Raw genomic sequence first — 25734 nt, 5'->3', positions numbered from 1 at the left:
ATTTTGAGTTTATTTTTGTGTATGGTGTTAAGGAGTGTTCTAATTTCATACTTTTAAATGTAGCTGTCCAGTTTTCCCAGCACCACTTATTGAAGAGGCTGTCTTTACTCCACTGTATATTCTTGCCTCCTTTATCAAAGGTAAGGTGACCATATGTGCATGGGTTTATCTCTGGGCTTTCTATCCTGTTCCATTGATCTATATTTCTGTTTTTGTGCCAGTACCATACTGTCTTATCAGTTCTACAGTAAAGCTTTTTAGTATAGTCTGAAGTCAGGGAGCCTGATTCCTCCAGCTCCATTTTTCATTCTCAAGATTGCTTTGGCTATTCAGGGCCTTTTGTGTTTCCACACAAATTGTGAAATTTTTTGTTCTAGTTCTGTGAAAAATGTCAGTGATAGTTTGATAGAGATTGAATTGAATCTGTAGATTGCTTTGGGTAGTAGAGTCATTTTCACAATGTTGATTCTTCCAATCCAAGAACAAGAGTCAGTTTTATGGTACCTCGCTTTTGAATTAAGTGTTAATTTGAAATTCTTATTTCTGAACCATCTGCAGGATATCGGATAGTGGGAAACAAGAGACTATGTGGCCACTGTCCCAAAGCTTAAAGGGCAGGGGCTGTGGTCTCTCCATCTATTTGTATCATCTTTAATTTCTTTCATCAGTGTCTTATAATTTTCTGCATACAGGTCTTTTGTCTCCTTAGGTAGGTTTATTCCTAGATATTTTATTCTTTTTGTTGCAGTGGTAAATGGGAGTGTTTTCTTAACACATGAAAGAATACTCAACATCATTAATCATTAGAGAAATGCAAATCAAAACTACAATGAGATATCATCTCACACCAGTCAGAATGGCCATCATCAAAAAATCTAGAAACAGTAAATGCTGGAGAGGGTGTGGAGAAAAGGAAACACTCCTGCACTGTTGGTGGGAATGTAAATTGATACAGCCACTATGGAGAACAGTATGGAGGTTCCTTAAAAAACTACAAATAGAACTACCATACGACCCAGCAATCGCACTACTGGGCATATACCCTGAGGAAACCATAATTCAAAAAGATTCATGTACCAAAATGTTCATTGCAGCTCTATTTACAAGAGCCAGGACATAGAAGCAACCTAAGTGTTCATTATCAGATGAATGGATAAAGAAGATGTGCCCATATATACAATGGAATATTACTCAGCCATAAAAAGAAACAAAATTGAGATATTTGTAGTGAGGTGGATGGACCTAGAGTCTGTCATACAGAGTGAAGTAAGTCAGAAAGAGAAAAACAAATACCATATGCTAACACATATGTATGGAATCTAAGAAAAAAAAAAAAGTTCATGAAGAGCCTAGGGGTAAGATGGGAATAAAGACACAGACCTACTAGAGAATGGACTTGAGGATATGGGGAGGGGGAAGGGTAAGCTGTGACAAAGTGAGAGAGTGGCATGGACACATATACACTACCAAACGTAAAATAGATAGCTAGTGGGAAGCAGCCGCATAGCACAGGGAGATCAGGTCTGTGCTTTGTGACCACCTAGAGGGGTGGGATAGGGAGGGTGGGAGGGAGGGAGACACAAGAAGGAAGAGATATGGGAACATATGTATATGTATAACTGATTCACTTTGTTATAAAGCAGAAACTAACATGCCATTGTAAAGCAATTATACTCCAATAAAGATGTTTAAAAAAATAATGAAAAATAAGAAAAAAAAGGGTCAAGTGAGAGGTTCCCTCCCCACACTTGGAGGAAAGGAACATTCTTATCTCTGAAGAAGGAGGAACACCAAGACGAATGAATAGGCCTTGATAAATTTCCAATTGTTTACTACACTCAGCTCATATCCTTTCGTCCTATCACATTTTCCCATGATTTTCCATTCTTCATCAAACCACCTGTAAAAACACTCAGGTTTAACCATTTCTATGCATCCTCATTTCCTTATGAAGGCTGCTGTATCATGTAAAACAAATTAATTTGTATACTTTTGTCTTGTTAATCAGTCTTTTGTTACAGAGACCCTGCTGAGAAACTAGCAGGGTAGAAGGAAAAAGATTTTTTTCCCTCCCCTTCAGTAGGAATGCTGTGATTTGGATTGTGCACAGCACTGGAGGATTTCAAAGGGTGTATGGGCATGCAGTCTAGATTTAAGTGGTATGGGAAGGCTTCCTAGAAGAAGAGACATATGACAAGAGACATAAAGGATAATTAGTAGAAACTTAAGGAAAGTAGAACAGGGAAGACAAAAATGGGATTCCTGTTCAAGGTAGGTAACAGGCTATAAAAAATGACAAAATATTTGAGGTACTGTAGGTAGAGCATATTTCATCTACCTGACAAGTTGAATACATATGCTGGGGCTAGATTTTGAGAATGACACTTCAATTAATTGATTTTATGTTGTTTTTTTCTTATGCATTCATTAGCTACATTTGACATCTTCCTAGTAGGAATGCCACTGGTGTGAATGTAAATTGAAATATTTTGGTTTCTTGGTGTCTCAAATGTTGTTAAAGCAAACCCTTGGTTTTAGAGAAACAGTCTGTGCAGACAAAGAGGTAGAGGATTTGACAGAGGAAAAAAAAATCCTAAGGGCCAAGGGAGAGGTCACAAGGAATTATGGTCTATAGCTTGCACCATTCTCTTCATTCACTTAGACTTTCCTGTGCAGGATCCCAAATTAGTTCGTGAATATCCCATGTACTACAAGTTACTTCAGTGCCTTCATCATTTCAGAAATGGAAACTTCACTTGGTTTATAGGATTCAGGGTTGCAGTGCCATCTGGCAGCAATAAAATTAGAGGCCAAAGTCAGCCTCATTGAAAAGCTCAGAGGGTTATCAGTAGCTGCTGGGGATAATGCTGAGTCATGGTGGAAGGCATAAAGTCTCAGAATGCTGAAAGAAGAAAAAGTCAAAACAAGGAAAAGATGGGGACAAGAACCAAAAATAACTGTGTTCATTTGAGCAAGAATCTTTCTTCTTTTTAATTTTTATTTTAAAACTGAAGAAAAAACACAATTCAGAATTAATCACAGTAAAAAATTCAGGGAAGCCTGGCTCCATAGCCATTTATTAATGCCACTTTCTATAGTTAACTGTTGTTAACATTATTGTGAACCCTCTTAGGCTGACTGATTTCATTTACAAACATGGGCATACAGGAGTGTGCTTCCATGGACACACATACATAGTTCATATTTTATTATAAAACCTGTGCAGTTGTGTTTGTCCTGTGTTAGATTCATCCTTCCATAAGTGTGTGTATGTATGCATGTCATTTTCCACAAAAGTTGCAAGATGGTTCATAAGATGAATGTAATTTCATAGCCTAAATCCTTGGTAGATTGTTTTTAAAAAAGGTTTCCAACCTGACTGAGAAAAAAAAAAATGACTTTATTTTCACCTTGCTGGAGGTTCTCTAAGTGAATTATATATTCTCATGATTGTTTTTCTTCTTTTGCTAATTTTTCATCGGAAGGGGTCTAGTTACTAAATTTGAATTCTTCTTTCTAACAACTGAAGTTTTGTTAGCATTTTATTTTTCCAGGCTTTTCTCTATCCACTTTTTCTCTATAGCTCTTTGAAAACTTTGTAATAGAGTCCAAATTATCAGATTTCCTATCATGCTTGAAAAGGTACTCTTAAGTCTGAAGTTAAGATACTTTCTTTGTATTGAAATTGTAACATTTGATTTAACTTTGCCATTTTATGCTCTTAGAAATGTCTTGAGTATTTTCCCCCAAGCCAACCAATTAGGCTTATTATGCTGAGATTTAGTTAAGATTTTAATTGAAATCTGTTCATTTTAAGCCAATTTGCACAGCATCTGAAAACTTAAAAGAGGACAAAATCTTCTTGAAGTCTGTGGTTTTCTTTCAGTATGTTGGTACATAATAAGTTTTAATTTACAATGCTTTTTTGGAAGAGTCAGTTTTATGGTACCTCGCTTTTGAATTAAGTGTTAATTTGAAATTCTTATTTCTGAACCATCTGCAGGATATCGGATAGTGGGAAACCAGAGACTATGTGGCCACTGTCCCAAAGCCTAAAGGTCAGGGGCTGTGGTCTCCGTTCCATCAACGATCCCACCTGGCACTGCTGCCAGCAAGAAAAGCACAACTTGTCTGCAAGCTGGGTCACTCGGCACCTGAGAAGGTCCAGGGACTGGCCAGGAGGACTGCGTCCCGCAAGGTACCATCCCGGGAATAAACTCGAGCTGGGGGGCAGAGCCAGGTGAGACTTCCCTCAGCCTCCCGGCCTCTGTCTTCCAAGCTTCTGTAGGATCCTTCAGTTTGGGGAATTTCCATCAGTGATCACCAATAGTGCTCGCCTAACTCCCCTACTGGTTCTCGAGGAAGGAGGGGGGGAATTCTTGTGTTGTGAATTTAGAATTTTAGCATATAATCAGCCTTTACTTAGAAAAATAAAGTGCTATTTTTATATCCATATACTTTTATTTTATAATTATGGTCTGTAAAAAGTCGCTTATAAACTTATTTGTAATATTGTTTTCATTTCTCTTTTATCTAACTGGTCTGCATTTTCAATGGGAATACCACTTTAACAAAGCTAAATTTTAGGTTTTGTCTTGCATTCTTGGGTATTTCCTTTTTAAAAAATTCCATAAACTAACTCAAGAACATTTGCCTGGATGGGAAAAAATTTCAGCTGAGTTTCAAGATTTATGTGAAAAATGTGAATTTTGATAATTAAAAATGTTCTTTGACATGTTTTGTGTGTTTTATCAACTTTTGAAATAAATAAGTCAGAGTTCTTTCCAAAGTAACTACTGATCTTCGTTTATCTTCACCCCTACTGTATGCATCACCACTCCCTTTCCTTCCTCTCTCACCAGCTCGCAGTGGAGCACATTTTGCTGCCTCAACATCATTGCCCAATGGACCCGTTTCTCCACTGCTGTTCTCCTTCCAGCTTCATTGCATTTTACAAAAATATGGCAGAAACTTTAATATGTCGCATTCCGCTACATAAATAAGTCAATACTTCAAACTACTACAAAAATTATGAATTCCTTATTTCCTTAATGTTAATTATTTGGAGGTTGACCTTAAAATTTTTTTAAGTAATGATTGAAAACATTAGGACTACTGGAAAATTAAGGGGGAAGCAAGGAAAAATTCCAACGCAGTAAAACTACTAGTGTCATAGTTAGGAATGATCTTCAAATATTTCCAGTCTTTTTTTTTTTTTTAATAATCAGAGACATGTTGGCTGTATGTATGTATTTTTTTCACCATGTAGACTTTATTTTAAGGAGTGCTAATGTTACAAATTGAAAGAATAACCAATTCAAAAATTAGGAAATGAAAGTCCACCTCAGCCTTCTAAGTTGTACAGGTAAACCTTGCAGCATCTGAATTTTGGTTTCCTTCTGCTCAGATCTACATTTAAGAGATGCCCTCATTGAATGTTTCTATGTATGCTTCATTGTATACATGTGTATTATACAGTTCATTCAGTGGCAACAGTGTTAAATTAGCTGGTAGCAGAATGTATTTGTTCAGGAATATGCCAAGTTTGTAATATAACTAAAGAGAGGAAAATTTCCTTATATGTTGCCTTTTTTTGTTGGGGGTGTGTCAATGATTCAATTCCTTCTGAATCAAACACTTCTTAAAGGGGCATATGTTTTACAGTGGTGTTATGCTGTATTAATTCTTTAAAACTTGTATTTTTGGACCCTTCTGAGGGGAAATTACTCATTACTTGATGAACTTAAGTAATTAGTAATTCTGAAAAAAACATTTTTCTGGCCAATGTAGCCTGCTTAGAAAACTAAAACCATTAGAAATGTTTCACTTGAAGATACGCGCTTACTAAGCCCTTCCCGTGCCAGTCTTTACCAGCAAGACCAACCAGCACCGCAGCCCAGAGGAAATACGTTATTACCCGGCGCGGCTGGCTTGCCCGCGGGGCACTCTGGGAAGGTGACATATCTAATGGAGTGAGGGGTGACCGCGGGGGTGTGTCTTGTCTGTGTCTGCACGGTGTGGCGCGGGATGTCGCTGCAGTAGGTGTCGCTGCACTTCTCTGTCTTCATTTCCACTGCCCAGGGAAACCAACACGTTTCATAATTGGGTTTTTTGTTCCTTCGTTATTATGTTCAGGATTTAGTTTTTTAAAACATGGACTCGCACCTACACACTTAGAAATGTACCCTAGGGCTTCCCTGGTGGCGCAGTGGTTGAGAGTCCGCCTGCCGATTCAGGGGACACAGGTTCGTGCCCCGGTCCGGGAAGATCCCACATGCCGCGGAGCGGCTGGCCCTGTCCGGAGCCTGTGCTCCGCAGCGGGAGAGGCCACAGCAGTGAGAGGCCCGCGTACCGCAAAAAAAAAAAAAAAAAAAAAAAAATGTACCCTATATAATACAGATTTTAAAAGACCTCATTTCCCCTTTTTATCTCTTATTTTCTTCCTTTAGTTTTGACATTACAAAATGTGGTTTAAAGAGAGCTTTGGATTTTATACAGAACGATATGAAAATATTTTGCATTGATTCTATGGCTATAGAAATCATCTGTGGGCAAATATGTGTGCCTTCCTTTTAAAATATTTTGTGCTGTTTTTAATATATGAAAAAATGTTTTAAATGTATTTCGGTAAACTTGATGGTTGAGTTCATTCTTTTGTTTTTTTATTTTAATGAGACTCCTTTTATTTAAAAGAAAAAGAAGTATTCAGAGTTTTCTTCTGATTCTACCAGTCACTTTTCTAAGGTAGTATTCCTGCATACATACAGCAGAGACAAGGGCTTCTTAAAGAAAATTGCCACAGTATCATTTGCTTTACCTTTAAAGCTCATACAGGTTTTGCAGATCAGTATATAGTTTGTTTCACTTTCCTGTGTGTGTGTGTGTGTGTGTGTGTGTGTGTGTGTGTGTGTGTGTGTGTGAGACAGAGAGAGAGAGAGAGAGAGAGAGAGAGAGAGAATGGAGGAAATTGAACTTCTATAGTTTCCTCCTATCTGTATCTCCCCTTTCCAATGAACACAAAGCACATTTTTACATAATTTCAGATTTATACACTTGTATTTTGAATGAACTGATAGATTTTCTCTTTGTAATTCTCAACTTCAGTAAAATTAAGCTGAATTTCCTCTGGATGTTTTGCTGCCCCTTTTTCCAGTCATGGGTGGTACTTTCTCTTATGTAAGTAGAAATCTTACGTATCTCTAGCCTCTCACTGATTACCCTCCACTTGCATGCACACCCTGTCTAGTCCACCACCTCCTCTGTTTGTTATGGATGCTTAGAAAACTTTTCTTAATCTTAGAAACATTTTTCATATTGCTAAAGCAATCATCATTTCACTTAAAATTTAATCACACAGTTTAGCCCTTTCCTCATTTTTAGATATTTGCTTTTTTTTTTTTTCTTTTTCCTGTGGTTCTGCTTGAGTCTTCTGTATCTCTGGCAAGGCAGTGATTTCCCCACTTGAGTGTGCATCAGCATCAACTGAGAGCTTGTTAAAACAGAGTGCAAACCCCCACCCAGGTTTTTCTAATTCACTTGGTCTGGTTTGGGGCCTGAGGATTCATATTTCTAACAAGTGCCAGGGTTGATCTGAGGCCCACAATTTGAGAGAATAGTTCAAACAGTGGGACTGGGGTTCACTAACGGGGTGGAGAAAAATCACTAAAGTGCACCAAGTCTGAGAGTGCAGAGCTGAAGCCCAGTTTAGTATTGGACTCAGCACGTAAGCCAGTTTCTTTTTGCTTGTCCTTGTATTTTGAAGAAACTTTGTGCCTAACATACCTCCCAGTATTACTGTTATGACAACACGTGTGAAAATATACTTTATTTTTTATTTTTGTATAGGTGTTCTGCCTTTACAAATATCAGTGTCTACCCCTAGAAGACCCAAATATCTCAATTTTTGTGGCTGAGTAGTGTAATATCCTGTAAATATATCCTAAGCAGGTTTGTTTTCAGCACTAATGGAAAACACCAGTGTCAGTTTTTGTTGTTGTTGTCAGCAGTTGTATGTTTGCTGAGTATTTATGACCTGAAATAATATATTTCTTCATAGAAGACATTTTTTTACATAAGGATGCCTTTTTTAAACAAAAGAATAAATTATGGCATTTCTATTGAAAAAAAATGAGTATGCTTTACATACTCAAACTTTCTTAAGGCAAAGGGGGGAGGGGTTTTAGTCATAAACTCAACTCTGGAGGCAAAGGAGTTGTTCAAGATCCCCCAGCAGTTTAGTTAAAATTAGGAGTCTATCTAATCTGTCTCCCTGGCAAGTAAGCCCTTAAGCAATATGCTAGACCTTTGTTACTCAAAGTGAGGTTTGTGAACCAACAGCATTGGCATCACCTGGGATCTTGTTAGGAATGCAGATCTCAGCTCCTACCCCAGGCTTACTGAATCACAACTCACAGGGTAACAAGCTCTCTGGTGAATCCTATGCTCACCAGACTTAAACTGCCTCCCAAATCTCAAGTCCCAGAAGCAGAGTTAAGCCCAGAGAGCATTTGGACGGCTAATGCTTTGTAGTTATGTTCTAAGTCAGCTGCTGTTTAAGATTTGGTTTGGAGAGTTACCCAGGTGTGGGACCCTTTCAAATAGACAGGGATGTAAAGCCCTAGAGGTATAGTATCTTCTCTTTCTACCTCAGGACACCTTCCAACTGACAGGGCAGAGACATCCGATGATTCGCCTGGTGGGGACACTCACAAATTCTGGGAGTGGTGTAAATCCAAAGACGGTTACGATATCCCAACTGTGCAAGGCTCTTCTGACAGGATCACCTTCATGCATGACTGGATCTGACCCAAAGCCGATGGAACCGGAACTAGCACTGCAAGTTGTATTTGTGAAGGATTCTGAAGCACCCAGGTTTAAGAAAATTGACATCAAGCAGGTGAACCGAGTTTGACCTGAGGCTTACTCAGGAATCAGTAAGGAAACAGGTGCATGCTTTAATATGCTTGAAAAACACATGTCCTGAAGGAGTTGTAGACCCTCCCGGAGAATGTTGCTGCAGAATAAGCTGGGAATCATTTTCTGTTTGCACTCAAGAAGAGACTTCCTTCTATTAGTCTAAGGAGAGCCCGACTGATTATTCAGGTAAGCAACAGTGATGCAGAATCCTAAAGCATGGGGTTTAATTGTAATACAGATGACGTGCAGGATCAGTTTTTCCAAGTCATCCTGTAGTTAAGGGGCTCCAGCCAGAGAGATGAGCTGAACTCCTAGGGAAGTGAGTAGCCCAGGGCTTGGTAAAAGACATGTATGTTCAGCCCTGGGCCTGTGATCATGTCAGAACTCAGAACCTGCTTCCATTTTCTGGTCAAGCGACCAAGGCTGATAAGAAGGTGGGCACAGCCATCCAGACCAACTCACAGTGGTCCTCCTTGGCACAGTAAAACCGTTGTACTTTTGAGCAGAACCTAGGATTATTGGGGTTTGAGTACAACAGAGGATGTGAATGGAACCAGTACCAGCCAACATCTATTGAGTACTTGCTCTATATTGGTCACTTCTTCTTGCTCTCCATGGAATATTCCATTTTACAGATGATAAAAATGTCATACAGGGAATTCCCTGGCGGTCCAGTGGTTGGGACTCCATGCTTCCACTGCAGGGGGCCTGGGTTCAATCCCTGGTTGGGGAACTAAGATCCCACAAGCCGCCCAGTGCGGCCAAAAAAAAAAAAAAAGTCATACAAAGAGGCTAAGTGCCTTATTCAGGCCTACACGCAACTGAAGAAATAGAAGATGCATGGCTCTCCTAAAACTACTGGGTATCCTTTCCCAATCTTGACCTCCTCTTCCAACAGAGATAAATCCTCCATGCTGTTCTTTATAATTTTATCCCTTGTGATTACATATTTAAGCTATAGGAATACAGTTGATATAGTTTTGCCTGCTCTTAACTGTATATATTTTGTCTTTTTTCACTTAATATTATGTTTTCAGTATTCATCCATTTACTTGTAACTAGAGTTGTTCGTTTTCATCTCCAGATAGTATTCTATCATTATCCATCTGTATTTATCACCTCTATATCTATATCTCATACCACTATATATGTATAGATGTGTATATATACATATATACTTATGAATATTTGTGTGTACATAGTAATGTTAAATATATGTATATATGTATGAATGATACCATTATATCTATATCCCACAGTAGATGTGCCCCTTCTATACCTGACTATTGTTTAGGTCATATGAAGTCTGCAGTTTTCACCAACACTGCTGCCATGAATATCTAAGTATGTGCATCCTTAGACCCTAGCACTTAAATGTAAGAGTAGACCAGACACGTTCACTTAGCAATGTGAAAACTGACAAATGATGATTGTTAATAGATACCTATATGTCCAGCAGGAGGTTTTGGTGAGGATTGAGGCCTCTGGTTTAGTTATGGTGATTTTCTGGCTACTTAAATACAAATTCCATTAGTTCCATCTATCTCTTTATTAGACTGTGAAAACAATAATGGCAAAATCCATATGATTATTTTCTTTGTTGACTTAAACAGGATTGTGTGTGTGAAATACTGAAGTTATTCAGGATTGAGGCAGGAAAAGCTAAAATTTCAACCTCTTTTTTCTTTTCATCTATGCCTCCAAGCATATGGTACACATGTTATTTGTCTATAAAGGGCTCTTGGGGGAAAGACAGTTTCCAGTGTTTTATGTAAATCACAGAAGAAGTATCTGTATGCCTACAGATTTTGTAATTCTTCGATTCTCAAAATTAGCATTGCTAGCTCCCCTTGTGTACCTTCCACGCTCTACTGGCTGCACACCCCCTTTCCTCTGCTACCATTTCTGCAAATGTACTCTATGAAGCTTTCAATATTGTACTCTTGGAGTCTTCCTTTCTGTATTAATTTTTCCAAATCATTTAGAAGGACATTTGAGAGAGGAGTGGGGCTAGAAACTGTAATCCATGTGAAAGTAATGGTGCCTCAGCATGATAAACCAAATGTGGCAAAATATTTAAAATTAGTGAAACTGGGTAAAGAGTAAATGAGAATTCTTTTTAATATTCTTGCAATTTCCATGTGTTTAAGATTGTTTCAAAATGAAAGTTAAATAATAGCATGGGTATACCCATTTGTTTAAAATTTTAAAAGATGAAATTTATGTAAACTTATATATGAGTAAAATTCCTCCAGGAGTATACACAGACACTGTTAACACAGGTGTTGATGTAAGTTGGTGTGGCAGTCTGATAAGGGAACAGGGATCTAAGTATCATTCAAACTAACATACTTCTGAAAGAAGGGGCTATTCATAATCATTCCAGGAAAACGGTTGTAAACTGAGCCTTTACGAGGCAGATAGAGATATATGGTCAACAGAGGTTAAAAGCAGACTTATCACTGTATGTCGTTTTGTGCATTTGATTTTTTAAAAAAATATTTATTTACTTTGGCTGCAATGGGTCTTGTTGTAGGCATGCAGACTTCTTAGTTGCTCATGCATGAGGGATCTAGTTCCCCAACCAGGGATTGAACCTGGGCCCCCTGCATTGGGAGCATGGAGTCTTACCCACTGGACCACCAGGGAAGTCTCACATTTGATCTTTTTAAACTATGTGAACATATTAGCTATTCAAATACATAAAAATAACATAATTAGATAAGGAACCATTTAAATATTCATAAAAATAATAAGCATCAGGAACTGACCGAATTATTGGAATATCTTTAGAGTTAAGAAAATTAGGTAGATCTGTTCTATGAGTACTCAAAAAGTATAAATCTAAATATCTATACTTGTTTCAGAACCTAACATTTTCTCAAAATAGAAAAACTTTTTATACAATACAAATACTTTTATACTTACATAACTAATACATACATATTCTATGTATTTTAAATTTTTTAAACAAATGGGTGTCGGTGCTCACTTGGGCAACACATGTGTTAAATACATGGGTATACTCTAACCGTACTATTTTTATTTTACTTTTATTTGGAAACAACCTTAAAATTATAGAAATTACAAGAATATTATTAAGAACTCTAATTTACCCTTTACCCAGATTCACTAATTTTAAATATTTTGTCACATTTTGTTTGTCATGTCCCCCTTTCCCACTATGTGTAAACTTTTTTGTTTGTTCTGGCCAATTTGAGAGACTGTTGCAGACATCGTGCCACGTATGCATATATACTTCCTAAGAACAGGGATGTACATTTAGATACCCACAGTACAGTTATTAATTCAGGAACTTTAACATTTATGCAATTCTTTAATCTACAGTCTATATTCCAGTTTCTTCAGCTATCCCAATAATTTTCTTTATAGCATTTTTTTTTTCTGTTACAAATCTAGTTCAGGACTATAGATCCAATCAAGCTGCCATGGCTTTTTAAGATTATTTTTAATCTGGAATGGTTCCTTAGCCTTCTTTGATTTTCATGTGGTTATTATTTTTGAAGCATACAAGCCAGGTATTTTATAGAATGCCCTCTGTGTAGGTCTGTCTGAAATGTCTTCAAGACTGTGTCATCTTAGCAGAGAAATATGCCAAGGAATCTTTGAAGGAAGAGATGAATCAGATGATGATAACATGTAACAGTTACTTCATTTACTTCTATTTTAAATTTCGAATACAGTTCCATGTAACTGTTTAGCCCTTTGGATTATTACATACCCACTGACTAATTTTCATTAAATTTTTGCCTTGTAATGATTAAAAAAAAAAAAGTTGCCAAGCTTTATTTAGGTTGCAATCATGATGCCTTTTTGGTTTGCAAGAAACAATTTTTTACTATCATAGTCCAAAATGATGTTTTATAACTACATCATTCCTTCAGTATTTTGTAGTTGACATTCTATAAGAAAGGACTTTTCTCCCCCATCCTCCCATCTTGCCCCCCACTCATTTCTTACAATGTGGAAAGGTATTTAGAAGCTAAAGTCTCAGTGCTACTAATAGATTATTGCTTTTAGGTCCTTTCAGATATATATACATAGCTATGTATATAACTATAACTATATATAGTATATATAACTATATGTAGTTGTATATAAGTATATATAGACATATAAAACTCTGTATGGGGTTGTATATTTTTTTCAAGTATTTATAATGTGTTCAATCCCAATTCAGTCACACAGGATTTTTCCTTGCCTTCTTCCATTCCCTATTTGTATCACTTCCTTCCACATTGACAACCCTCTCTCCCAATGTTGTCTTCTCTCCTCCTCTTTCTCCCCTTCCTTTCCTCTTCTCCATTCCCCTTCCCTCTTCTCCATTCCCCTTCCCTCCCATTGGTTGTCAGGCTGGAGGAGCACAATGCAGGCATCAAAGATTTAATATCAAACTTTAGAAAATGTCACAGAAAATGAAAACAGGCTTCTGGAAAGTGAGAAGGGCTTGATCCAAGAGGAAGAGGAATAATTGTAGGCACTCAGAGCCTCGAGTGACCTTGGCTCAGGGGCAGCTGCAGGGACCCTGTACCACCCTCGTATTTGTCTGAGCCTTGCGTGGCAGAAGAAGCTTCAGACCCTGGGCTGAGTCCCAGCCAACCTTCCTTGATGCTGCCACACAGTTTCCTATGAAAGTCATATTGACATTTTCTTCCAAGCTATGTCCAACATTTCTTTTTCTGTTGGATAGTGAACACGAGGTCTGGGTTCAAGCAGTGATTCTTCTGTCAGTATCAGACTCTGCAACAGGAGAAAAATCATATTTTTCAAGTAAAGTTAAGCAAACAAATTTCAAGTTTGCCTAAAGAAGAGAATGAAAAACCTACTTCTTTAAGATTGAACTTTGGGGTTCTGAGTAAGGAGGTCTCTGAGTAAATGTTGAGTAGGTGATTTATTGGTTTTTAAAGTTTCCTTGGTGGAATGGACAATTATATTGCTTTATGAAAGAGAGGGAAGGATATTTTATGCATAAATATTTTTCTTTTATTCTGCCCATGTCCTTAGTTTAAATTCTTAGAAGATAGATTACTATCTTCATAAATCTATGAATCTATGTCCTGTTATAGCTATACATTATTGGAACTGAGTTTTAACAATTTTAAAAGCTGTTTTGTAATTGAAAGTACATTGCTACAAGCTAATTTTTTTAAATTTATTTTTAGTTATTTTAATTACAATTGCATAGTCTTTGATTACCAGGAACTTCACAATTAGTTTTGCTTCCACTTTTTTGCTTAGTTTTTAAATTAATTAATTAATTTATCTGTCTATCTATTGGCTGTGCCACGTGGCTTGTGGGATCTTAGTTCCCCGACTGGGGATTGAACCCAGGCCCCTGTGGTGAAAGCACTGAGTCCTAACCACTGGACTGCCAGGGAATTCCCTGTTTTTGTTTTTAAATTAAAGTGTTTTATTTACAGAAAAGTCACAGAAAAGGATTACAGAAAAGTCCAGAAAAGGATTAATACAATTTTATGAACACAATTTTGTTGGTAATAATTAACAGAATCAAGAGTAGTTTAATATATAATATCATTTGGTATATAATACACATTAAAATAGTTTTCGTTTTATGAAAGTTTATAAGTTTATCCATTAGTTTTCATGCTAACTCTATCCATTAGTATTTTATATTCCTTTTTTTAAACAAATCTAAAACTAAGGCAGCATACATGAAACAGATTTGATAAATATTTTAAAATCTTGCTATCTTCTGTATCAGATACTACTTTAATTTTAGAACCATCTTCAAATAAAATAGTCTGTCCATTATAATTCCTAAATGAATGAGTTAAGCATCAAATGGACATCAAAATACGTAGAAGAAACTGTCATAAAATTTTAATGGAAAATATTGCATTAGCAATATCATAAATTAACAAAGAATTTTTAAAGAGTATTGCATGAAGTAAGGTACATTAAATGTTTTGTAATGATTAGGCCTAGAATATTTTTTACTTGCATTCTTGTTCATATAGTTTAAAACACTAAAGCACTGACTTGAATGAAAGGGGACTATATTAAAATGAATAAGATTGCAGCATATGCCATTTTAAGAATAAAAGAAAGATGGACTAAGTGCTTTGATTTTATGTTCTCCGTTCAAGTAGTCTTCAGTGTTTCTGTTATCTTTGAATAACAAAAAGGATTCTTTAAGTACTGTGTGGGGAAAAAAAGACCACCTTTTTACTCATAGAAGAATTCTAATCTTATTTGGATTGAATCTTCTAGATGTCTCAAGGCAATTCCTTTAAGTAATAGCAGTTCATTATAAGGTGGCCAAAAGTAATCACTAATTTTGACATATGGATCATGTGGGACATCAAAAAATCTATTTATATGAATCTCTAACATTTCATGTAATGCTATCAGTTATGCAGTTGATTTTTTAATGTTTTTCTTTTTTCCTCTATATTTTTGTTATCATTTTAAAATTTCTTTTTAATTAATTTATTTTCAAAAAATTTTTTGAAGTATATTTGCTGTATAAAACTGTATGTTACAGGTGTACAATATAGTGATTCACAGTTTTTAAATGTTATGCCTTATTTATGGTTATAAAATATTGGCTATATTCCCTGTGTTGTGCAATATATCCTTGTAGCTTATTTTATCAATAATAGTTTGTGCCTCTTAATCTGATACCCCTATATTGCCCCTCTGCCCTTCATTATCCCCACTGGTAACCACTAGTTTGTTCTCTATAGCTGTGAGTCTTCTGCTTTTTTTTGTTGTTGTTATATTCACTAACTTATTGTATTTTTAGGTTCCACATATAAGTGATATCATACAGTATTTGTCTTTCTCTGACTAGTTTCACTTATCATAATACCTTCCAAGTCTATCCATGTTGCTGCAAATGGCAAATTTTTGTTCTTGTCCATGTATATATGGAGCAAAATATATGTTCCATATATACATACAATGGAATGTTACTCAGCCTCTTTATCCATTCATTTGTTGATGGACACTTAGGTTGCTTCTATATCTTGACTGTTTTAAGTAATGCTGCTATGAACATTGCGGTGCATGTATCTTTTTTAATTAGTGTTTTTGTTTTTTATGGATATATACCCTGGAGTGGAATTGCTGGGACATATGTTAGCACTATTTTTAGTTTTTTTTGAGAAACCTCCAAACTATTTTTCACAGTGGCTGTACCAATTTACATTCATACTGGCATTGTATGAGGGTTCTCTTTTTCAAGTCCTGGCTAACATTTATTATTTGTGGGTTTTTTTTTTTTTGTTTTTTTTTTTGTATTTTGGCTGCACCACACGGCATGCAGGATGGTTCCCCAACAAGGGATTGAACCCAGACCTCTGCAGTGAAAGTGCCAAATCCTATCCACTAGGCCACCAGGGAACTCCCTTATTTGTGCTATTTTTGATGACAGCCATTCTGACAGATATGAGGTGATACCTCATTGTACTTTTGACTTGCATTTCCCTAATGATTAGCCATGTTCCCTAATGATTAGCCATGTCTCTTCACGTGCCTGTTGGCCATCTGTATGTCCTCTTTGGAAAAATGTCTATTCAGGTCTTCTGCCCATTTTTTAATCAGAAGGAGAAATTAAGGAAGCAATCCCATTTACCATCACATCAAAAAGAATAAAATACCTAAAAATAAGCCTACCTAAGGGATCAAAATACCTGTACTTGGAAAACTATAAGACTCTGCTGAAAGAAATTGAAGACAACACAAACAGATGGAAAGATATACTGTGTGATTGGAGTGGAAGAATCAATATTGTTAAAATGACCATATTACCCAAGGAAATCTACAGATTCAATGAAATCTCTATCAAAATACCATGGGTGGGACTTCCCTGGTGGTCCAGCAGTTAAGACTCCATGCTTTCAATGCAGGGGGCCCAGGTTCGATCCCTGGTCAGGGAACTAGATCCCACATGCCACAATTAAGGGCCTGCATGCTGCAACTAAAATGATCCTGCATGCCACAACTAAGAATCCAGCACGCCACAGTGAAGATTCTTCCTGCTGCAACTAAGGCCTGGCATAGCCAAATAAATAAATTAATAAATATATTTTTTTAAATGCCATGGGGGCTTCCCTGGTGGCGCAGTGGTTGAGAGTCCACCTGCTGATGCAGGGGACATGGGTTTGTGTCCCTGTCCAGGAAGATCCCACATGCCACGGAGCAGCTGTGCCTGTGAGCCATGGCTGCTGAGCCTGAGTATCCAGAGCCTGTGCTCCACAATGGGAGAGGCCACACAGTGAGAGGCCCATGTACCGCAAAAAAAAAAAAAAAAAAAAATGCCATGGATAATTTTCACAGAACTAGAACAAATAATTTTAAAATTTATATGGAAATGCAAAAGGCCCCAAATAGCCAAAACAATCTTGAGAAAGGACACTTTTGGAAGAATCAGGCTCCCTGACTTCAGGCTATACACAAAGCTACGGTAATCAAAACGGTATGGTACTGGCATAAAAACAGACACACAGGTCAATGGAACAGAATAGAAAGCCCAGAACTAAACCCAGGTGCTTATGCTCAATTAATCTACAACAAAGGAGGCAAGAATAGACAATGTTTTTCTTTTTCAATTTTCTATCAGTTACAGGAAAATGGTCTTCTCAAAACTCACCCAAGGTAATCAAGAGTTTCTCCTTAAATTCTTTTTTTTTAAACATCTTTATTGAAGTATAATTGCTTTACAATGTTGTGTTAGTTTCTGCTGTATAATAAAGTGAATCAGCTATATATATACATATATCCCCATATCCCCTCCCTCTTGTGTCTCCCTCCCACCCTTCCTATCCCACCCCTCTAAGTGGTCACAAAGCACTGAGCTGATCTCCCTGTGCTATGCGGCTGCTTCCCACTAGCTATCTATTTTACATTTGGTAGTGTATATATGTCAGTGCTACTCTCTCACTTCATCCCAGCTTACCGTTCCCCCTCCCCATGTCCTCAAGTCCATTCTCTACGTCTGCATCTTTATTCCTGTCCTGCCCCTAGGTTCATCAGAACCTTTTTTTTTTTTTAAAGATTCTATATATATGTGTTAGCATACGGTATCTTTTTTCTCTTTCTGACTTACTTCACTCTGTATGACAGACTCTAGGTCCATCCTCCTCACTACAAATATCTCAGTTTCGTTTCTTTTTATGGCTGAGTAATATTCCATTGTATATATGTGCCACATCTTCTTTACCTATTCATCTGTCGATGGACACTTAGGTTGCTTCCATGTCCTGGCTACTGTAAATAGAACTGCAGTGAACATTGTGATACATGACTCATTTTGAATTATGGTTTTCTCAGGGTATATGCCCAGTAGTGGGATTGCTGGGTCATATGATAGTTCTATTTTTAGTTTTTTAAGGAACCTGCATACTGTTCTCTGTAGTGGCTCTATCAATTTACATTCCAACAAACAGTGCGAGAGGGTTCCCTTTTCTCCACACCCTTAATTCTTTTATATTAAGCATTTTTGTTTTCAGCTTATTAAAGGTTCTCAATTCAGAAAAAAATGTCACTATGTGATGTTTCATTGTTTACTATATTAAGAGATTCCAGTATCTGTTGCTGTTCATCCAGCCACTATTTTTTCTTTATCTTTTCATTCTTTGACATTACCATTCTAGACAGTACCATTTGTAGATCATGTCTTAATTTTTGGAACTCTTCTTTTCCTAATGTTACCAGAACATCTTCATTCAGTGGGATTAATTTGGGAGTTTCTTTCTGCCATTGACTAATTCCAGTGGTGGTTAAACATTTCACTGACGTAATTAATGATAACTGAGCATTTGAATCAGTGAATGTCTCCATTCCAGCAAGCAATGTTTTATTCTGACATTCTTCCACATCATTTCATATTTCTTCACCTTCTTTGGTAAGTTCTTCTTCAACATCTCTAGTGTCTTCCACATCTGTAGTACACTCTGTATCTTGCTGATTCAGTGACTCGCGCTTATAATTTTCTTAGCCTTATGATAATTTAAAAAGTTTTGGGACCTTGGGCAATCCCTTAAACCAGTGGTCCCCAACATTTTGGCACCAGGGACTGGTTTCATGGAAGACAGTTTTTCCACAGACCAGGGTGGTGGGGAGGATGGTTCAGGCGGTAATGTGAGAGATGGGGAGCAGCAGATGAAGCTTTGCTGGCTCACCCGCCACTCTCGTCCTGCTGTGTGGCCCAGTTCCTAACACGCCGCGGACCGGTACCAGTCCACAGCCCAGGGATTGGGGACCCCTGCCTTATACTATCTGTGCATGAGTTTCCTTATCACTCTATTCAGAGAATGTGCTAGAGAATAAAGGAGTACTTGAAGGGAAGCCCTCAAGTTAATCAGTTCCTCAGTTCCCTACCACTTTGTCTTTCCCTCCTAACAGGTGGGTTTTTGGAGCTGTCATTGGTGCAGGAGCTAGATAAGAGTGGCACTTGAGGCCTGGCTGGACTTTGGGCAATTCCCAATTCCAGCACGTGGGAAGTTTTCCCCCACACCACCAAGCAATTCTCTAGGTGTCCTGCAATTCAACTCAATTCTGACATTATCTATCCAGTGATAGCATCAGATTCCACAGGTTAAGGACTCAGTCCCACAAGACTGCCCCGTTCTGCTTCAGATATCAATCACAAGTTTAGGTTGTCACCTGTGTCTCTGATCAACTGGCTAAAAATCAGAGGTTCCTACGATCCCCTCCTTGGGTTCAATTAATTTGCTAGAATGGCTCACAAGACTTAGAAAACCAATTTACTCACTAGATTATCAGTTTATTACAAACGATATTAAAAGTTAGGAATCAGCAGCGATAGGAACAGATACCTAGAGTAAGGTCCTGAACAAAGGAACTTCTGTCCCCGTGGAGTTTGGGTCCAGCACTGTGGCGAATGGAAGTGTTCTAGTTCACAAACCTAGAAGTTTTAGAAACCCCATCCTTTTGTTTTTTTATGGAGTCTTCATTATATAGGCATGGTTGATTAAATCATTGGCCACTGGAGATTGATTTTAATTTCAGCCCCTCTCCCCTCCTCAGAGGTCTGGGGATGGGACTGAAAGTTCCAGCTCTCTTATCAATTGGTTATCTTGGCAACCAAGCCAGCCCTCACCCTTTCCGACCTTCCAAAGTCACCGTATTAACATAACAAAAGATACATTTTTCAATCTCAGCACCAGAAATTCCAAGGGTTTTAGGAGCTCTGTGCCAGAAAGGGGGACCAAATATATATTTCTTATTCTAAGTTGCAGTATCACAGGTATCCAGCTCCCAAGTGTTGCAGGAAAGAAAGTGGGGCCAGAGAGAATGGTAACATCCCAGGTCACATCCAAGTCCCCGGGATAGCCACCAAGTGTGGGTTCTTGGCTTCACACAGGAAAGAATTCAAGAGCGAGCCATAGTAAGGTGAAAGAAGGTTTATTTAGGGAGATACATACTCCATAGAGTGTGGGCCATCTCAGAAGGGGAGGGGCACTAGGATACAGGGTTGTCAGTTTTTACAGGGGTGGGTAATTTCATAGGCTAATGAATGGGAGGATTATTCCAACTATTTTGGGGAAGGGGCGGGGATTTCTAGGAATTGGGCTACCACCTGCGTTTTGGCCTTTTATAGTCATTGGCCTCAGAACTGTCTTGGTGCCTGTGGGTGTGTCCTTTAGCTGATATATTACAATGAGCATATACTGAGACTCAAGGTCTAGTGGAAGTCAATCATCCACCATCTTTGACCTAGTTGGTTCTAACCAGTTTATGTCATGTCCCCAATGGCTATCATTCTTTTAAAGGTTGTGCCTTGCCCCCTTCCTATCTTACCAGCAGTAAGGGGTCTCTCCTTCAGGGCTGGGGCTCCATATCCTGTGAAATGCCAGGCAGCCCCAGTGGCAAGTTGCAACCATTATGGCACTCTCCTCAGCCCATCACTTACCACCACAGAGCCACTGCTTCTGTTTTTTAGTTTTGCCTGTTGGCCCTCCTCTACTAAGCCCCTGTTTATACTAGCAATGATGCCAGATATACTAAATGGTTTCTAGCTTATTTCAGTCTTCTTTGTTAATTATACTGTGCCTCCCAGCAGTGAGAGTCATTGATTCCGTAATGTTGATTGAATGTTTACTCTTTGTCAGCCCATTTGTGGAATTGTTGACAAAACAGCTATGACTCTTGTGGGGAGCTAGTTTGGAAAAGAGACAGGGCAAACAATCAGACAACTTGCTGTCTACAAGAGGACAATGAGCTAAGTGCCTGGTGTTTAGGAGCCTAGTGGAGGGTGATCAGGAAGAGATTCTTAGGAAAGTCAATAATTGGGTTGGGGCTCAGGGGTAAGCACATGGTTTGGAAATAGAGGGATTTGATGGAAGTTCACAGACAAGGAAACTGAACACATCAGAGGCATTGCCAAAAAGCAAAAGACCTGCCTCACAAACATATGGAGAGAGAAAGGAGAGCAAAAGTTTGGGATTTAACATGTATATGGGCCCCATAGAGCAGAGGGAACATGGCATTCATTGAAGGATTTTTATCAGTGTTGTTCTCTGGTGAGATATGGATAAGTCTACAGGATAATTGGAGAAACAGAAAGAATGGGATCATAGAGATACATTTGGGACTGATTCAAACTGTATTCATTTATACTGAGGGTCAGCAAAGTACAACCCGTAGTCAAATCCAGACCTCTGCCTTGTATGTATAAGGCTTGTGAAATAAAATTGGATTTTATATTTTTAAGTAGTTGAGAAAAATCAGAGTACTATTTCTTCAAATTTCAGTGTCCATAGTAAAGTTTTATTGGAATACAGTCGTGCAAATTTGTTTACACATTGTCTATGGCTGCTTTCACACTACAACAGCAAAGTTGAATAGTTGCTACAGAGACCTATATCTCTTAAGGCTTAAAATATTTACAGCTCTTTACAGAAAAGGATTACTAACCTGTAATTTACAGAATTAAACTATTTTTGTTGAATGCCCATGTCAAGGCAGGCTATCAGTTATTCATGTGTATGTTGTAGGGGATCACAAGTTAAGAATACAAGACCCCTTTCATTTTAGAGCTTCCATTTTGGTGGAAGTTAAATTTTACTTAATAGGTGGGTTTATTTGAAATCTAGATAGAAATACTGGCATATGGAATGTGAATTATGTTATGGCATCTCTGCCTCTGAAAACCTCCTGAGAGACTTCCTGAAGGTAATGCTGTCCAAACTGAGACAAGGATGGAGAGAGGTTAGAGGCCAGAGGCAAGAGTCTGAGCTGAAATTCGGATGTGAAAGGACCATGGAGGAATGGGGAGTGTTTCTGTTACCAGGTTCGTCGACTGAACCCATGCTGGGGTCCTAGCCTGGCTGAGACCCCTTGTCTCAGCCAGGGAGGTTCTTTTTCTGATTGGATCCATGCAGTCAGTAATGAAACTGATGCTGAGACTGGAACAGCAGTGGCCAAAGAATGGAGAAGCAGGAACCTAGTTCACAACTCAACTTCTCAACCCAATTCAGGCAGAGACACCAAATATATAGGAGAGTCGAAATAAAAGGGAGGGTTTTGGAAGGAGTGGGAGGGATATTCATGAGTTTTCTGAGACAGATGAGTGGTTTGGACCCAAAACTGATGCAACTCTCCTTTTTAGTCCTTGTGTGGAATTTTCTGGTTGTTGTCGTGGCAATCATCAGCTGTTCTGGCGCTGGTGGGTGTGTCATTTAGCTAATGTGTTACCGTGAGTGTATATGAGGCTCAAGGTCTACTGGAGGTTGAATCTTCTGCCATCTTGGGCCTAGCTGGTTCCAACCAGTTCTTGTCATTTTTTGTCTATGCAGCTTCCTCCTGAAACTTAGATTAAGTGTAATTGGTTTCCATTTGAGAGAGTGGCAGGGGTATGATTCTTGGGCAACAGCCTTGGTAACATTTCTTGTCTTGTTTGTGAAGTGGAAAGCATTTTTGGAACAAGGTAGGGAAGGGAGAGGAGACATTGAAGGATCCCAAGGAGAATGATCCATGCCATGTCCTCTAGATTGGAGATCGCTTTGCTCTAAACATGTCATTTCTAGCATGCGTGACCTATTTGGAGTAAACACAATCAAGGGAGGTTCTAAACAGGAGAGCTTTCAGTGCAATGGTATCTGAAAAGTTGCCCTCAAATAAGGTTAGGTATTAGAAAGCTCTTCCTGCTTTTGAGAAAAGTGAACTTTGGGCATTCACTCTTTGGGACTATGGCAGAGAAGTATTATAAATTGTGTGGCTTATATTCTTTCTCCTTTTTGCACTCTTCCTGCTCCTTCCCACTGAAGATTCCCATGAGTGGCCTCTGAATTCTGTAATTAATGAACCTCTTGCTGAAATATACACTTACTTATATTCCATGATTTTGTGTAAAACTTGTCTTTAAGAGTCAGGGACAGCTTAACATGCCCTTTGGCATCAAGATCTGGGAGGCCAAGTTTGGTGTCTTATAAACTTTCAGGGAACCCAGATTCCTGATATCTGGTAAGAAGGGTGGTACTGAAATGTGAAGGTGTTGGGAATCAGAGTCTCAGTGGAGGGGAGACGGATTTTGATCATAGTGCACGTTTGGACCAACGGACTAATGATGGTTGGGGCCAGGGTAGTGGGGACCAAAGAAATATTTTACTTATTTTAAATTATCAACAGAATTTATTGTTGATACAAATGTTAATTAAATATATTTTACCAATAACTTATAAAGCAATTGATAGAACCAAAACAATTTCCCTCTAAAGGTATAATACTGACTTTTTTTGTGTTTTTAAAAAATTTGCATCTGGTCTTGCTTTTCATGAATCTAATAATTTGCTTACTCATCATAATGCTAGGCACTATTATTTTTTATTGTGGTAAAATCCATGTTACATAAAATTTAAATGTACAGCTCAGTGGCATTGTGTGTCACCTTGTTCTGCAATCATCAACCATACATCTCCAGAACTCTTGCAAAACTGAAATGGTACCCACTAAACACAATTCCCCATTACTCCCTATTCCCAGCCCCTAGCAATGACCATCCTGCTTTCTGTCTCTATGAATCTGACTACTCTAGGTATCTCATATAAGTAGAATCACACAATATTTGTTCTTTGCTGTCTGGCATATTTCACTCACATAATGGCCTGACATTTCATCCATGTTGTAGCTATGTGTCAGAATTTTCTTCCTTTCCAAGGTTGAATAATATTCCCTGGTATGTACATACCACATGTACATACCACATATGGTATTTCTGTTTTCTTTTGTTTTTTTCCCCCAGAAATAACATAGAGATGAATCCATAACAGATGCACCATTTTACCTTCCCAAGGGCAAGGCACAAGAGTTCCAGTTTCTCTACATCCTTGCCAACACTTTTTTTTGCGCTACGCGGGCCTCTCACTGCTGCGGCCTCTCCCGTTGCGGAGCACAGGCTCCGGACGCGCAGGCTCAGTGGCCACGGCTCACGGGCCCAGCCACTCTGTGGCATGTGGGATCTTCCCGGACCGGGGCACGAACCCGCGTCCCCTGCATCGGCAGGCTGACTCCCAACCACTGTGCCACCAGGGAAGCCCATTTTTATTATTATTATTTTTAATACAATAGTTATCCTAATGGGTGTAAAGTGGTATCTTGTTGTATACTGATTTTTACTGATTGGTATATCTTCTTTGGAGAAATGTCTGTTCAAGTTATTTCCCCATTTCTTAATCAGGTTGCTTTGTTGAGTTGTAGGAGTTCTTTATATATTTTGGATATCAGTTTATAAGATTGCAAATATTTTCTTCTGTAGGTTGCTTTTTTCACTCGATTTGGCACACAGAAGTTTTTAATTTTGATATACTCAAGTTAATTTATTTTTCTTTTGTTTCCTGTGCTTTTGGTGTCATATTCAAGAAATTGTTGTCAAATCTAATATTACAAAGCATTTCTCAATGCTTTCTAAGAGATTTATAGTTTTAGCTTCTAAGTTTAGGTCTTTGATCCATAATGAGTTAATTTTTGTGTATGATGTAAGGTAAGGGCCCAAGTTCATTTTTTTTGTTTTTGCATGTGGATTTCCAATTTTCCCTGCACCATGTGTTGAAAAGACTGTCCTTTTCCTATTGAATGGACTTTACACCCTTGTTGAAATAATTTGACCTATATGCAAAGGTTTATTTCTTGGCTCTCTATTCCATTGGTCTATATGGTTTGCATTCTTCTTTAAAAATATTTTTTAGGCTTTACATTTCAAAATCAGCATTCCTAGTACAGCATATAGGAATAAATACAGCAGGAAAGATTTTTTCAAGTTTTATTCAGAAATAATTGCCAGACATCTCTTTATAAGTTTAAGATGTTATAGCATGATGGTTTCATTTACATATATTGTGAAACGAAGATTTAAAAAAATATTTATTTATTTATTTGGCTGTTCTGGGTCTTAGTTGCAGCATGCGGGATATTTGTTGCAGCATGCGGGATCTTAGTTGCGGCATGCGGGATCTAGCTCCCTGATCAGGGATGAACCTGGACCCTCTGCATTGGGAGCATGGAGTGTTAACTACTGGACCACCAGAGAAGTCCCTGAAAGGAAGATTGTTAATTACACTATTCTGACTAGGAATCCCTGACAACTTTTGTGATGTAAGTCAGGTGACTAACAGAGATCAGCAAACTTTTTCTCTAAAGGGCCAATTTATTGGAGAGACAGAGATTTATTTTAAGAAATTGACTCATGTGATTGTGGAGGCTGGCAAATCCAAAATCTGCAGGGTAAACTAGCAGGTTGGAGACCCAGGGAAGGGTTGATGTTACAGCTTGAGTCCAAAGGCCATCTGCTGGCAGAATTCTGTCTTTCTTAGG

At 38.1% G+C, this 25734-nt stretch overlaps 1 pseudogene; it reads right to left on the bottom strand.

Moving 5' to 3' along the window:
* Positions 1–15123: 15123 nt before the first annotated feature.
* On the bottom strand, positions 15124–24045 carry LOC114903825 (annotated as a pseudogene).
* Positions 24046–25734: the final 1689 nt, after the last annotated feature.

Source organism: Monodon monoceros, unplaced genomic scaffold (assembly GCF_005190385.1).
Source record: "Monodon monoceros isolate NGI ecotype Baffin Bay Population unplaced genomic scaffold, NGI_Narwhal_1 Super_Scaffold_21, whole genome shotgun sequence".
NCBI lineage: Eukaryota > Metazoa > Chordata > Mammalia > Artiodactyla > Monodontidae > Monodon > Monodon monoceros.
This window is presented reverse-complemented; position numbering and strand designations above follow the sequence as displayed.